Genomic DNA, 7,722 nt, shown 5'->3' with positions numbered 1-7,722 from the left:
GCCAGCATCCTGGATGGTTCAAAATTGATTGGGAAGGGTGTCTTCCAGGGATGTATTCTTTCTCCATACCTTTTCATACATTTTGAGTAGGCGGTGGGGAAAAGAAATATATAATTAGACATAACATGTATGACAACAACCCAGAATAAAAGATATATCATTGCACAGAGGTCTGGGAGTGGGAGAGGTAGATAATTGTGCAACAATGAATGTATATTAAAAAAAAAGTGAACTGGAGGAGGAGTACGGGAGGGAGAGGGGTTAAAATGTACAACAAAGAATGAATGAAACTCTAATTTCTTCGTAAATTTTCATTACTATCACAACTAAAATAAAATTTTATTGATTAAAAAAGGCAATTTCAAGATTCATCCTGAAGTACAATTCTATAAGAGAGATTGATATCCATACGTATACGAGGGTGACTTATTAATACAACTGTTATTTAAATATATGCAACAGAAATTAAACTTAAAGAGAAGATTGAGGGTTTCTAGCAACTTTTGCACTCTGAAATTTACCAGGCATGCAATCAAGATGCATTAAGAATTTTTGGTGACTGGACCACAAAAGCTGGAAACAATGAGGAAGGAACGGTATTTGCAAAGTATGGACTTGGTGACAGGAATAATGCCAGAGACTGAGTGATTAAACTTTGTACACTCCAAGATTTATTTATAGAACATATCTTTTTAAAAAACTCTAACAGTGACTTTAGACATGAACTTCATCTGATGGACTCCAAAGGAATCAGATTGACGACTGTATTTGCAAAAAAGAATAACTGGAGAAACACAATATCTGGAGTCAAAACCAGATCAGGTGCTGATTGTAGAAAATACCATCAATTACTCATGTGCAAGTATAAATTGAAGCGAAAGAAAATGAAAACTATTCTGCAGGAACAAAAATATGTCCTGGAGTCTATATCAGTTGAATTTAAGAATCATCTGAAGAATAGGTTTGAACCATTGCATACCAATAATCCAAGACCAGAAGAACTGTTTGAGGACATCAAAGAAATCATTCATGAAGAGAACAAAAGGTCATTACAAAGAAGGAAGAGGAAGACAAACCCAAAATGGATGTCAGAAGAGACTATGAAAATTGCATTAGAGTACCAAGAAGCCAAACAAAAGGAAGAGATGCTGAAGTAAAAGTGCTGAACAGAAGATTTCAGAGGGATACTGAGAAGATAGAGCAAAGTATTATAATGAAATGTGCAAAGAGCTGGAGTCAGAGACTAAAAAGGAATAACTCAGCATTTCTGAAGCTGAAAGAATTGAAGAACAAATTCAATTATCGAGTTGCAATACTGAGATGCTATGGGCAGAATCTTGAATGATTCAGGAAGCATCAAAAGATCAAAAGAATAAAAAGAACTGCTGTACAAAAAGAATTGGTAAAAAAAAAGAATTAGTTGACACTGAGAAATTTCAGGAAGTACCATTTGATGATGTCTTTGAGCTTTGATGTTGGAGAAGAATCTTAAGTATCCCATGTGATGTCAAAAGAATAATTAGATTTTGGAGAAGGTACAGCTGGAGTCCTCCAGGCATGTGACTTAGAGAGGCTATACCTTCAAAGTAGAGGATTATCATGTTTGGAAAGGTGAAGGGTCAGTAATGGAGAAAGGAAGACCCTCAGCCAGATGGATTAACACTGTGATTGCCGCAGTAGACAGCAGTGTGTCAGGCGCTGTGAGGATGGCAGAGTATAGCACAGGGTTCAGATCTTTTGTTCACAGGATTGCTGTGGGTCATATTTGATTCAACAACACCAAACACCAACAATTTATACTGAAGGATGTGGTTTAATCTGCAATGAAAGCATTAGCAAAAATTAAGGTGCCAGGAATTGATGGAATTAGAATTGAAATATTTCAACTAATAGATATGGGCCTGGATGTGCTCACTAGTCTATGCCAGGAAATTTGGAGGACAGTTACTTACTGGAAGAGATCTAGATTTGTCCTCATTCCCAAGAAAGGTGATCCAACAGAATGTGCAAATTATCAAATAATACCATTACTATCTATACAAGATAATATTGTTGAAGGACAAAAATGGCTAGAACAGTACATTGACAGGGAACTACCAGATGTTCAAGCTGGCTTTAGAAGAGACCATAGCACCAAAGGTATCACTGATAATGTCAAATGGATTCTGGATGAAAATTAAAAAATACCAAAAGAATGTCTATTTGTTTTTTATTGACAATAAAAAAGCATTGGGCTGTGTGAATCATAAAAAATTATGGCTAACATTGAGAAGAGTGGGAATCCCAGAACACTTACTTAGGAACGCTACTGCATGGTTTAAAATCTGGAAGAATATGTGTCAGGGTTGTATCCTTTTTCCATATCTATTCATCGGAGAGCTGGATGATGATTAGGGATGATAGAAGGAGAACAGATGCCTTTGAGCTGTGGTGCTGGAGAAGAGTATTGAACATACCATGGACTGCTAGGAAAATGAACAGGTTTGTCCTGGAGAGGGTGAAGCCAGGCTGTTCCTTGGAGGCAAGGATTCTGAAGCTTCGTCTCACATATTTTGGACATGTTGCAACGAGGGACCAGTCCCTGGAGAGGGACATCATGCTTGGGAGGGAGGAGGGCTAACACAGGAGAGGAAGACCCTTGATGAGATGGATTGATTCAGTGACTGGGGTAATAATGGAAGCAGGTGTGTCAGAGATGGTGAAATTGGCACAGGATAGGGCAGAGTTTAGGGCTCTTGTACATTGGATCACTATGAGTTGCAGGCAACTTGATGGCACATAACAACAACAGCAACAACAATATTCAATATGTATGCTGAGCAGTGAATGGATTTGAGTGTGCTCGAGATGATGAGGATAGCACAGAATAGGGCAGGGTTCAGGCCAGCTGTTCATATGGTTGCTTTGAGTCATACTGCTAGAATTGATGGAATCTAACAACAACGACAACAACAACAACCACCTAAAACTGGTAGTTTACATCTAGCCAGCAAGGTTGTGAAAGAAAGACTGTTTCTGTGACATTTGCAATGGAAAACACCTTATGAATCAATTCTACTCTGTAACTAAAAGGGTCTCCACAAACCACAATCGCAGTGATGGCCATTGTGTTTTGTTTTAGTTTGTAATTGAAGATCAACATTTTTTGTTTGTTTTGAAAGGAGAATAATACAAAAATTATCATTTAACCCAGAGTTTTCCCTTCTTCTGTGCTCCCTTCTATTTAGCAGTTGTCTTTTTTCCTGTTTGAGAAATGCCCTTGGGTTGCCAGTTGAAGGCAGTATGTTGTCTACAGAAGAGGAGTCAACTTAGCTTGGGATCTCCTAGTGGGCTTCTGTTTCCTGCAGCATCTCCATGACACCAACGTATCCGGTAAACACTGAAGGCAAATAGCAATGAGCTGGCAATTCCAGGGGAAATACCTGGGTACCTGTGTACCCAGCTCAGCAATATTTGGTTTTATTTTTACCACTGGGGAGAACTTTGCTTTATACTTCAATTTTCCAGCCACTGAAATGAAAATTCTTTTGGGGTTAGAGAACTCAAGCAGTTCCATGGGCAGCAGTGCACTTTTTGGTCCTCTTTAGTAGGATATAATAACAAAGGGCAGCTATCAAAAGTTGATTCATTTTCTTAAATGTGAAAGGCCAGCCTGAACTGAGTGGATTCTATTAAAAGCTTAGTTTTTTTACCAAAAATGTCTACTTCAGAATTCTGATGGTATGTGTGTGTACACACACAGAGAGAGAAAGAGAGCAAGAAAAAAAAATGAGAAAATTCTATGCCCATAAATTACTACCTAGTTGTTTAGCTAGGGAAACCATCAGGGTGAACAAACTGCTTCTTAGGAGACTATCTTCTCATAGCTGTTTGGCTGATGGATAAGCAAGTCAATGGAGAAGGCCACCCAGCTTGCACACCTGGGTTTTAATCCACAAGGCAGGCTCCAGAGTTTAGACTCTTCTGTTATTGTAATCTCTTAGGGCCATTCGACTCATAGCAACCTTGTGTAAGAGAGTAGAAGTTTTTGATAAGGTTTCTTTTCTTTAAATTTTGGGGGAGCATATTACCAGATTTTTCCCTTGCAAAGTGGCTACCTGGGTTTGAGTAATAAATGTTTTTCTTAATAGTGTAAAATTTAATTATTGCATGTCCAGGACATTAGAAGCCATTTGGATTCTGTCACACTGCACCAGTGAAGAAACCTTGGTCATGTGGCTGAACCTTTCTGGATTCTTATCTATATTTAAAAAACAAAACAAAACAAACCAAACCAAAACCCTCATTGCTGTCAAGTCAGAACTGACTCCAGATGAAAATTTCAGCACAATGTTTTCCAACGCTATAAATTGCACAGAGAAGTAATTGCTTATCTTTCTCCTGGGGAGCAGCTAGTAGATTTGAACTACTAGAGAAATGTGTTTAGGTTAGTAGTGTAACTGTCTATGAACTATGTTACCAGAGCTCCGTCTTCATCTATAAGCAGTGGAAATAATAAGACTCTGCTTCAGAATGTTGTAAGTATTTGATGGCTTATTTCACCAGAGTATATTTGACAATCACTTGTTACGCATCAGAGAGTTGGACAATGACTAGGGAGGATAGAAGGAGAATTGATGCCTTTGAGCTATGGTGCTGGAGAAGAATGTTGAGGGTACCATGAACTGCCAGGAAAACAAACAGATTCATCCTGGAGAGGGTTAAACCGGGCTGCTCTTTGGAGGCAAGGATTCTGAGGCTTCGTCTAACATACTTTGGACATGTTGTGAGGAGAGACTGGTCCTTGGAGAAGGACATCATGCTTGGGAGGGTGGAGGGACAGCGCAGGAGGAGAAGGCCCTCTATGAGGTGGATTGATTCAGTGACTGGGGTAATCAGGATGGGTGTATCGGAGACAGTGCAATTGGCACAGGACAGAGCAGAGTTTAGGGCTGTTGTACATAGGGTCGCTATGAGTTGCAAGCAAGCTGATGGCACATAATAACAAACAAGATATTTGACAATGTCACAATGTCAATACATAGAAAGTGTTCACACAATGCTATTCATTCTGTTATTTGTGAATCTTCAGTGAAATGTTTGGTTTGTATAGAGCTTTTAATGAAAGTTTATAGAGAACTTGGATTTCCATTCATTCACTGTTGCCCATTTTCCTCCCTGCCCCCCACCCCAGTTTGCTTTTCTCTTTGAAAAAAAAAAAATGCTTTCACTATTGTACAATCACCTCCCCCCTCACAGTCCACTTTACTATGCAACTCTTATTCTGGACTGTTGTCATGCAAATAATACCTAATTATATATTCCTTTTAAGCAGTTCTCTCCCTCATATCTTCTAACGCACTGTACATTATCTATTCCCTCTTTTCTTAGTTTCCCCCAACCCTGATGTCAGTCCTGTTTTATAACAGTGGTATTATGCAGTATTTGTCCTTTTGTGACTGAGATATTTCATTCAGCATATTGTCCTGCAGGGTCACCTATTTTTGTATAATATTTCATGAGTTCCTTGTTGAAAGTGTTCAGATTTTAATTAACTGAGTCACTGGAGGTTCAAGCCCATCTAGAGGTGCCTGGCTAGCAACTTCCAAAAATTGTACATAAAAACCCTGTGACAGCCAGGCCTTCTCTGACACCTGGGTTGCTGGGAGTTAGAGTCAATGAGAAACAATGATTTGTGTTGATTTTTTTTCTTTTCTCTCCCCACTTGTTTGTGTTTTTGTGACTCTTCAGTTCTTATCCAGCTCTATGAACTAGGCAGATTGCCATCTCACAGTGAAGACACAGGCTCAGGGCTGTTAATAGACTTGCTAAGATGAAAAAGCCAGTAAGTGGCAGAACTAGAGCCCTTTGGCTTGATTCAATTAACTCCTAAACATCAGCATTGTGGTTTACCCATCTCCAGGATGAAGCAAGGATCTGAGCACCAGCGGATAGTAAGAGGTTTGTTGTGGGAATGATACACCCTGAAATAAAACACAAAGTGTTATTTGTGTATTACTTTATGAGTTAGCCCATTATATAATTTTCTTAGGTTCCTGAAAGTTGCTAGAGGGCTCGCTACAGTTGCCCGTGACACCCATGTAGTGCCCAGGCCAACATCATCTCCAATCCCAACTCTGTTCCTGGAGGTAGGCATGTGAAGAACCAGATGTCTCTTTCCCACATGGAGAGGTCCACTTGGCAAACCTGCAGAGGTACCTACATCAAAGAATATAGCTCTTGGGAGTGACCTGAGGGTTGGGGGGGGGGAGATGACACCGGTTCTTCTCCTCTAATTGGCAGTGACAGAGAATGAATTCCTGAGTCCTTCACATGACAGGAAATTGCCTCTCAGTATGCCTGTGCTCAGCCTGCAGCTGTGTGAATGCTCAAAGCTGTGGGAAACAGAAACCTCTGTCAGGCAGTTGAGAAAAAAAAAAAAAAAAAAAAAAAAAAAAAAAAAACCAACCAAGAAAAGCTCTTGAAAGAGATTCTGAAACTTGTCTCTTTTTCTTCTTCTTCTTTTTTCTTTTTCATTTTATGCATAGCGATCACACGCTTCTCCCTGGACAGGGTCTATATAACTCCACAGAACTTTCTAGGAAGAAAGACCTTTGTTTTAAAGTAATTTCTGGCATTTATTCATAACTATTAACTTTGTTATGTCCTGTCTATATGCCCAATTTAAGTTGGGTAATTACTGTATGGAACAAGGAATAAGACGTGCCTGATCTTTCACCTCAGGGAGCTCATGTTTTAGAAGAGACAAATACTTAAAGAATCATTTGGATTGAATCAGATTAGCACAATGAAGAAAAATAGATAATCTTTTGCAGGAAAGTGATACGGAAGCTGAGACCTGAAGTTCGGCTGGTATTTTGTCATGAGAGGCTCAGTGGAGGGAAGATTATTTTCATTAATTTACTTATTCATTGTTCACCCATGTATTTAACAGTTAATTCTTGATTATCTTCTATTGTCAGACACTGTTTTAGAATATTACCATATTGGGTGGTGCAAATGGTTTGGGCTCCATTGCTAACTTAAAGGTTGGCAGTTTGATGCCAACCAACAGTGCTCAAAAGAAAGATTTGGTGAAACACTGCAGCTAAGAAAACCCTATGAAGCAGGGTTACTTTATGACACTAGTGGTCTCCATCACTTGGAAATAACTTACTGGCTATGAAATTGGGTTTTTTTGGTTCTGTAATGTTAAGAAACACTAGTGAACAGATCAGGGGGAATAATCACACAAACAACAAAACACAAACCAGTTCCACTTGTTCTGATAACTTCTAGTCATGTAACAACACTCTCCAAGCCACAGTGACTTTAAAAAACCCCAAAACATTTTGTTTTGTTCACTATTTTGTGGGTTAAGAAATAGAACATTGGCAAGAGATTCACCTCTGCTCTATGTATGTGCTGTTGCCTGGGGCAGTTGAGGCTGAATCAGCCACTTCCAAGATGTTATCTTCACTCACGTGCTGAGATACTATGCTGATGAGGTGACTGAAAAGTTGGTGATTTGAATCTGCCTATCAAGGAACTGAAGAACAAATTCAAACCTCGAGTTGCTATAATCAAGGATGCTTTTGGCAGAATGTTAAATGATCCAGGAAGTATTAAAAGAAGATGGAAAGAATATACTGAGTCACTGTACCAAAAGGAATTGGAAGACACAGAAAATTTCATGAAATAACATATGAGCAAGAGCCTATAGTAATGAAAGAAGAAGTTCAG

The sequence above is a fragment of the Elephantulus edwardii genome, unplaced genomic scaffold (assembly GCF_000299155.1).
Source record: "Elephantulus edwardii isolate Elephantulus edwardi_28Jun2011 unplaced genomic scaffold, EleEdw1.0 scaffold00095, whole genome shotgun sequence".
In the NCBI taxonomy this organism is placed as follows: domain Eukaryota; kingdom Metazoa; phylum Chordata; class Mammalia; order Macroscelidea; family Macroscelididae; genus Elephantulus; species Elephantulus edwardii.
Note: the sequence above shows the minus strand (reverse complement) of the source record.